Here is an 8,917-nt window from a genome sequence, read left to right on the forward strand (position 1 = left end):
CCCAACTTGAGGCAATTTCTTCTTGTCCTGTTGCCTGTTACTTGGGAGAAGAGACCGACCCCCACCCTGCTACAACCTCCTTTTTACAGCAGTACTCCGCTACCTTCCCTACTGTCCTTACAAAGCCTGGGACAGAGACACTCCATCCACACGGCGGCATCGCGGCGGTACCTGCTCCCTGGGCTCGGAGTCCATCCTCCGGGCAGCTCCCTTCCGCCCCCACTGCCAGAACCCCCCACCGCGGCCCTGCTGCCGCCTGCTTTCAGGCTCCGGGGAGGCAGCGGATGATCCGCTCACCTTGATTTGGAATTCCGACCTTGAGCTGGGCGCGTTTGTGTCACTGCGAGGCGCCCGCAGCACCGCGGGCCGGTCCCGTACCGGCGGCCGCCAGCGAGGGGAGCTCCTGGTCCGGGCGGGAACCGAGAGGCGGGGGAGGCCCGGCACCGCCGCGGGAGGGAGGGAGCGGGGGGGGACGCTGGAAAATGACATTAAATCCATTTGTTGGAGCGAGTCCAGCGGAGGGCCACAAAGATGATCGGAGGGCTGGAGCACCTCTGCTGTGAGGACAGGCTGAGGCAACTGGGGCTGTTCAGCCTGGAGAAGAGAAGGCTCCGGGGAGACCTTAGAGCAGCCTTCCAGCACCTAAAGGGGGCCTTCAGGAAAGATGGGGAGGGACTCTTTATCAGGGAGTGGAGTGATAGGACGAGGGGTAACGGTTATAAACTGAAAGAGGGCAGATTTAGATTGGATTTAAGGAAGAAATTCTTGACTGTGAGGGTGGTGAGGCACTGGAACAGGTTGCCCAGAGAAGTTGTGGATGCTCCATCCCTGGGAGTGTTCAAGGCCAGGCTGGATGGGGCTTTGAGCAGCCTGGTCTAGCGGGAGGTGTCCCTGCCCATGGCAGGGGGGTTGGAACTAGGTGACCTTTAAGGTCCCTCCCGACTCCAACCATTCTATGATTCTATGATTCTAAATCCTTCTGTGGCCTGGAAAAGGAAGGGGAAAGACCCTATGAGTACAGCAGACTCCAGGGTGACACTTGGGGTGCTTCTGAGTTCCTCAAATGCCTGTAGACAGCGTCTGCCCGTCTCTACCAAGAGAAATTGTGGAACGTTTTATGAAGTGGGGGTCTGCCTTGCTATCGTAGCCCCTCTTTGCTCTGCTTCACCGCTGTTAATTGCTTTTTCCCAGTCAGCAGAAACTTACAGAAGTGTCTCCAAGCTCTGGTTGCTTCAAATGCTTTGCTGTGAGCTCTGTTTATTGCAGCTGTTAAAGTTCTGTGAGACCTGACATTAAGAGTTTCCCCTGGGATGAAACCCTGAGCAGCCTCTCGGGGTTTGGTGCAGCCTGGGAATCAGGGTGTTCATTTTACGAAAAGCTCAAATATTTTTTTTCTGGGATGGGAAAGCATTTTGGTTTAGGGTGTTGCAAATCATAGAAATGCAATAACAGGTACAACATCATAGTAATCAACACCACTGATGGTAAACATGTTTTCTGCTTGTGTAACAAAATCTGTCTCTTTGTTTTCAGCAGAGATTCCTGTGTGAGCGTGATGAGCCAGAGCTGACCTGCCACTCAAACGAGGTTTGCAAATCTTCCTCTGAATCCGGATTGAATTTAGAACAGGCCAGAAGGAAACTATGACTAAATCTAGGTTGAATAAAACATCCGCATGCTTGGAAAGTATGTGAAAACAAATATTCCAGAGTAGGCCAAGAGCTGGAAAAAATGAGATTTGGGGTGATTTTCATTCAAACCTGAAAACCAATGAAGAACTCGTAGTTTATGAACCCTTTTCATTGAGAATTGATGAAATGAGCACACGGGCAGCAGTGAAGAAACAAACAAACAAACAAATTACAATGAAAAATGAGCAAATGGAGACCGCAAATTAAACCCAGCTTTGCAAAGCTCTAGGCACACCTTCTTTCTCTGGCCATGCTTCCCAGTTCAAGTCTACCTGAATACCCCACAGAAACAGGTTAATTTTGATGTTAGGATTAAGAACCCTGTTCCCTCCCTTGTGTAGCACAGGAAAAGTAACGAGGGCTTAACAAGGGCTGTGAAAAACTGACGTAAGACATAAACGCTTTTAAAATCAAATATTTTGAAAGTTTCCTGTTTGTAAGCCTATCCCATGGAACATTATCTGGATGTTCTGCCTGCGCTCAGAACTCCACTGGCTCCCTGTGTCCAGCTGTGGAAGGAAATACTATTTTTTCCATTGATGAGCTGGAAAGGTGTCTCAAAAGCCCTTGTTTAGGGAGATGGCTTTTGTGCTTTTTAAAAGGAAATCTCACTTTAAAAAACAAAGTATTAAGTCTCTGGCCATTTTACGCATGAAAGCAGCCTTGAGACCAGAAACCAGACGATAAGGTGAAATGGCATGTGTAACTTGACTCAACTTCTCCAACTGAAAGCAGGGATAAGGGAAAGCATAAGCATTTTCCAAACGCTCCACACAAAACTGTAATCTGACCCGTGGCTCTGGAGTGATAACAGTGAAAAGGAGCCGATTGCAAATGGTAGGGGGCATAAATAAAAAACTGTTTTGCAGTCCCTGTTGATATTCACATTTTAGAGGCAGTCTTCTTTGAGTGTCTCACTGCAGAATAGCTGCTGAGAGACCATGCTCCCCCAAGATTGCAGCCCAAAAAGTATTCCCTGGGGCAGCTGACAGATGTAATAAAATGTTTTTTTTCCCTTTTCCGCCTCTTGTACTGATTTCAAGGAAGAGAAAAGGACAAGCGCCTGCTTTTCCCCCTGGGAGTTTTGAAGCCCTTCTGCAGCCCTTTTCCCACCAGGGAACCACCCACATGGGACTCTGGGTTCCCTGCTGCAAGTTGGGGGTCCCACTGCTCCCGCACCCCCCTTGGCTAGGGCAGGCAGCGCAGGCACCGGACCAGACGCTGCTCACTCGTGCGTTGCCGTCAGGAAGATTTGTTCTCCTCTTCATTAGCAACTCGGCGGCACAAAAAAAAAAAAAAAAAAAAAAAATTTAATTGCTCCACCAGGAATTTCTGGAGCTCCTCGGCAGCTGTTATTAACCCTCTAGCAGTCATTACACAGCTGCGCTTGGTCGTGAGCCCCTGCTGGCATGAGCAGAGGGAAGGGACGTATTCCCTCTGTATTTACTCTGCCAGCTGGTGTAGCTCTCCCTAGAGAGCTATAAGGAAAGAGTAAAATTTTAGGCAGATGCAGGAGGGTAAGCAGAAAAGCAGCCCCGCGTCAGGAAGCCACTAATAACTTTTGCAGAGCTGTTCGGAGCAGCACGCACCCTTCCACTCCGAAACCCCAAACACGGGACTTTTTTTGGTTGATGGGAAATGTAAAGTACCGTGGTAGGCTTACTACGTTAACATTTTATATTTGTTTCTGTAGGCAAAATGAGAGAAATTTGATATTGGCTGAAAAATCTTCATTGTCTATTTTATTTTAATGACACTTTCAGGCCTGCGGAAGTAATGGTAAATAAATGTATTAGACATTTCAAGGTGTCTCTGAATGGCTAGATGAAAACTGTGTCTTCATCATATGTAAATAAATACAAGAAAATACTGGAAAAAAACTTAAAGAATAATATGTTTCTGGTCCCAAAATATTGCCGTTTCCCCCCATGGCAATGGATTAATTGCAAAGATTTTTCCAAAAATCCCATTGGAATCTGAAACTTGCAGGAAGTTCAGCCTCTGCAAGTTAAGTAACCTAAAACTTTAATTCATAAAACCACAAAATGTGAAAATAGGCTTGAACTATTCAGTTTGATCTCTCCCTTGTAGCTAACTTTAATTTTCTTTGGCCTTTGGCCAGACCTAAAGTGATGTTTAAATAAATCTTTTTTTGCAAGAGCAAATACAGTAACTGTGGCTAAACTTCAAAGAACTGCCAGGAGGTGATAAATGGTCAACAGATGGGCTCAAATTTGGACCATCTCATAGAAAATCAGTCACATCCATTGGACAAATGCTTCCCCTCTGTTTTTGCACGTGACTATAAACAGTAAACCAAGATACGCCCCATATTTTCTGCTGCGCACATTTAGTCCTTGGGTTGGTATCAGCTTTATTGCACAGTGAATCATATGAACTCCAGACTCCGCACTCTTCTGACTTTATCTAATAACTTTGAGTGTTGTGGGTCTGTGTCACTGTTCTAATTATTCCTACAAGGATTGCACTGTTATCTGTAAGAGTGTTTCTAATTAATCCAAAGACTTTATGTATATAGAGATAATAATTCTAGAGGCTATCTTCCTTCCACTGTTTTCCTCACAATAGATATAAAGATTAGGAATCATATCCGTTGGGGTTAGCAGTGTAATGGGCCATGCGGAGTGGCATCTCTTGCGATAAAGGGATTGTGTTGCAATTATATTAGCAGGCATTTTAGGATCATGTAGAGTGCGTGCCTATCCGTAAAGAGTACAGCCCTCTGCGTGTAGTTCCCTGAATGACTCATCTAGCCTGTTTTAATGCACAGGGGATGAATGCTGAAGGAACTATTATTATAAGAAGTTCAAAACCAGAAAGTACCTGGGCAAAAGGGATTTTTCCACCCCATCGCCAGCTCGCTACCAGAAACGATGAGATCAAGTATTAAGGGCATATGCAGATAAAGATTTTTATAATACACCTATCAACAATTCAGGGACTCACAGAACAACAAAAGTCAGGATGCTGGTATCTCTCAGCTTCTTGAGCTGGAGATAGCTAACGTTAATCACAAAAGAAGTGTATGTAAGGACACCAGAATGAGAGCCATTCTGTGACATGAAAGCAGAATGATTCGTGCCAGGTCCCAGGCAGGTTTCAAATGGCTGCCAAGCTGCCCGTGGAGCACATTTAGTAGGTGAGCAGGAGAAATCCAAGGAAAGCAAAGAGATCACCAGCCTTCCAGTTGTTGCAGAGAATTAGGTTGCAACATCTTCCTTGGCTGGCGAAGTTAATACTGGCACCAAGTAGGGGTGGACCTGCTCTACTGAAGAAGCTCTAAGAGAAACTGTTTTCAGAGTAAGACGTAGCTATGCAGCAGCAAAGTGGTTGTGACTGAAAAGCTTTAAATACCAAATAGTTTGCAAATGCACTTTGGAAATGGATCTCCATTTAATTGTGCTGCAGGGAAAGGACAGAAAAAAAAAGAAAGAAAATGTTACAAAGCCACCTATATGGCAGGATTTTAATGTTTGCAAATTTGACTGGAGGTTGAAATACACTTCCAGCACAATATTCTCTGCTCGGTCTTGCACATATTTCACTCTTACGTCATATCTCCTTGTTGCCTTCTACCTCCATGGGCAGGCTGAAAAGACAGAGATCACAGTGTAGAAAAGGCAGGGAGAGGACAATCCCCGTGTGCCTGGACCCTACTGGAGCTGTTCTCTGAGACTGTATTCAGATTTGGCAGCCCTACACCTGCCTGCTCAAGTTGTGATCCCGTTGAATGAATATTTAGTTCCTCATGAACTCTAAGTCTACCGTTATAAAAAGCTGGCTGTTAATTAGGTGTCTATGCAGCTCACCCAGTGAGTGCTGTTCACACACTCCCCGAACACGACATCTTGAATAGTCACAGAATCATAGAATGGTTTGGGTTGGAAGGGACCTTAAAGATCATCTAGTTCCAACCCCCCCGCCCTGGGCAGGGACACCTCCCACTAGACCAGGCTGCTCAAAGCCCCATCCAGCCTGGCCTTGAACACTTCCAGGGATGGGGCATCCACAGCTTCCCTGGGCAACCTGTTCCAGTGTCTCACCACCCTCACAGTAATGAATTTCTTCCTTAAATCCAATCTAAATCTGCCCTCTTTCAGTTTATAACCGTTACCCCTCGTCCTATCACTCCACTCCCTGATAAAGAGTCCCTCCCCATCTTTCCTGTAGGCCCCCTTCAGGTACTAGAAGGCTGCTAACGTATAGTCTTTCTTCCTTGAAGTATTTTGGGATTTTTAAGAGGTGTCTTTCCCAGATAATTGCTTCTTCTAGGTAAAATTACTTGAATTCCCAAATCAATTTGACATTACAAACTTGTTTTAAGAACTTGTGCTGAGAAGGGACCGAAATTATAGAGCTTTCTGAATTATACAGTTGGCTTCTGTTTGCTCATTACTTCAAAGTTATTTTCAGTGAAATAATATTATGCTTGTATCTGACACTTGGAAGGAAAAACTAAAAAACAAATAAGGCATTGCTGTGTTTGCTAGAGACTCTGAATATCAATATTGCTTTCAGCAGTTTTCACTGATCTATGCAAATATCCGTGTGGTTGATTGGCTAGTCTGAGCTTACATTTGGAATACTGATCTATTAGTTATTCACATAATTTAGAGATGCTGTGCTCTGAAAATTAATGTTATTCAGCAATTTTAGCGAGCAGATTCAAATGTTAAAATGTCTACCCTTGCCACAGCTCTGTGTTCTCACAGCTTGCAATATCTGTACGGCTCAGTGCTTTCAGCTTTAAATAAGGTACATACAGGCTGCTTGTCTCTGACACTGATGACTGTTATCAGTGGCTTTCCCTTGCCATTGTCCAGCGTGAAGAAGTTAATCTTCCTTCATATGGGTCATTAAACTCTTGAAATCACTTCAGCTTCTGTGGATTGGTATACAGCTCTATCAGAACCTTTCTTCTCAGGTCCGCATCCTTTATCTGGACATGCAGCTGAAGACCTAACCATGTTTTTGGACATCACATGCTTGCTAATATTAACTCTTTGTAGCTCTGTGAGCCCTCATGACAATCTAGCAGTGATGCAGCCCTAACCCTTCCTGGAGCTATGTCCAGAGATCATCCAGATGTCAACGTTTGCCTTCTTAGGAGACACTTCCCCTCTGGTGATAGCACCCAACTGACTGTAGGGAGACCTGTTCTCCTGAGAGGCTTTCACCAGCTGTGTCCCTTCAGATGCTCCCAGACCAATGGCTTGAGCTCTGCCACTGATTTTTCAGGGTAAAGCTTGGAAAGCATGAGATAGGGACATAGGATGGAGGATGGAAAATCGGACAAGTAGGTTGCTATGTAAAAATACCCTTGAGAACTTCTTTAGAGCCTGTCACTGTCAAAAGTCAGTCCTTGGGTTGAAGAAAAGCTGTGCATCTACAGGTAGACACTGGAGACTTGTGCAGTGTCGCTTTGCTTTGTGTCATTGATAATTTGCCATTGATAAATTGCTGGCTTCAGGGGTGACTTTGGTCCTAACAGATCTGAACCGGTAACAATAGTAGAATACAAAACTGTTTAAATTGCAGAATTTTTTAAAACAAATCTGTCATTAGAACCTCCAAATGGTCTGTTGTTGTTCTACAACAGTGCTGGCAATCTGTGTGCTGGAGGAGTTCAAACACCAGACTGTAGAGCCAGAAACATGTCACAGTTTTTAAAAAATGCACACAAAGAATCAAATTATGATTCTGGAGGGGAAACACTAAATTTGTGAGCATGTGTAGATGATGCTCATGTCTCTCAGCTCTTAGAATAGTCAAGGGCTAGGACAGGTGTCTCAAGGAGGTTGCGCAGTCTCCATCACTGGAGGTTTTCAAGACCCGTCTCAACAAAGCTGTGGACAATCTCCCAGCTGAATCTCCCAGCAGGCCCCGCTTTGGGATGGCGGTTCAACAAGAGACTTTCCAGATCTCTTCCAACCTGAATTATTTTGTGATTCTGTGATTCTCATTGTAGATCCAAATTGCCATTCACATGTGCTTTACTGTATGCTGGTAGTAAACTAATTAATAGAGATTATTGGCTGGACTGGCATTATGATACCCTGAGATGGAAAAGAGGATGCAAATTTCTACAAACATAAGGTTAATTAGAATTAATGTCCAATAGAGAGATCACAATAAAATGATGGGACACTTGTCCTCTCTCTAGCACCAGCAACCTTATCTTACAACAATATGTGACCGATTTCTGAAATCCTTCACTTACACATAGCCTTAATTTTTTCCAAGACCAGTAATGACTTTCTTGGCGATTGAATATTGTTTGAAGTGCATAAACGCAATCCAACAAAACTAATAACCACTCTTTTATTTTGCTTCAGACATTCAAACCAATCACAGTAGCTTAAAAGGCTGATCTTACACTGCTGCACACAATTGAGACTCATTAGAGAGAAGTGTGATTGTAAACCACAAATGAAGTAGAGCTAGATTTAGAAATTCTGCTGGTGGTGCATCGTTTTAAATAGTAATTCTCTATGTTGTAAGGAAAATTTAGAAAGCAGTGTTTTGTGCAGCAAAAGCAATACTAAGGTTTTGTGAAGAGCAAAACCCTCATGGGAAAGAGAGGAAAAAGAGAAAAAAAGCAAAGGAACAACACAGAATAAGAAGACAAAAAGTTCTATAGAAGAGAAGAAATACAAACCAAAGTGTTCTGATTCTTATGGCATGGGTAGCGTGCAGCGGTGATGGTTACAGACTGGGAAAATCTCCCAGATGCCTATGGTTTGGTAAAGGGAGCGGTACCAAATTACCAAGCTGGCCAGCAAAATAGGGGTGTTTTGTCACAGACATTGGGTGAGGTTTTTTTCTTGGAAACCAGGAAAGAATGGAAATGTAATCACATTCTCAAGATTCATTTTTTATCTGTTGCCGAGAATGTTTTTGTCTCAGGCTATTAGCAATGCCTGACAGTCACTCATCTGTGAGAGCCTCCAGCAGGGTTTCCTCAGCTCATGTTTACTTAGTACTTCAGAAAAGCCAGTGGCTGCAAGAACAGGACCCACCGGTGTGGACAAAATCAGCTTTCCCTTTGCAAACCATTATGTTGCGGCTGGGTTTGCATTAAGATTCTACAGGAAATAATTTTCTTTGTCTGCTGGACTGATCTTTGATAGTTTTGAAGAAAGGACTATTTAACATAAAAATTATTTAGAATAAATTTACTTTGTATTTGCAGTCTTCCTGGGTGT

The sequence above is a fragment of the Chroicocephalus ridibundus genome, chromosome 2, assembly GCF_963924245.1.
Source record: "Chroicocephalus ridibundus chromosome 2, bChrRid1.1, whole genome shotgun sequence".
NCBI lineage: Eukaryota > Metazoa > Chordata > Aves > Charadriiformes > Laridae > Chroicocephalus > Chroicocephalus ridibundus.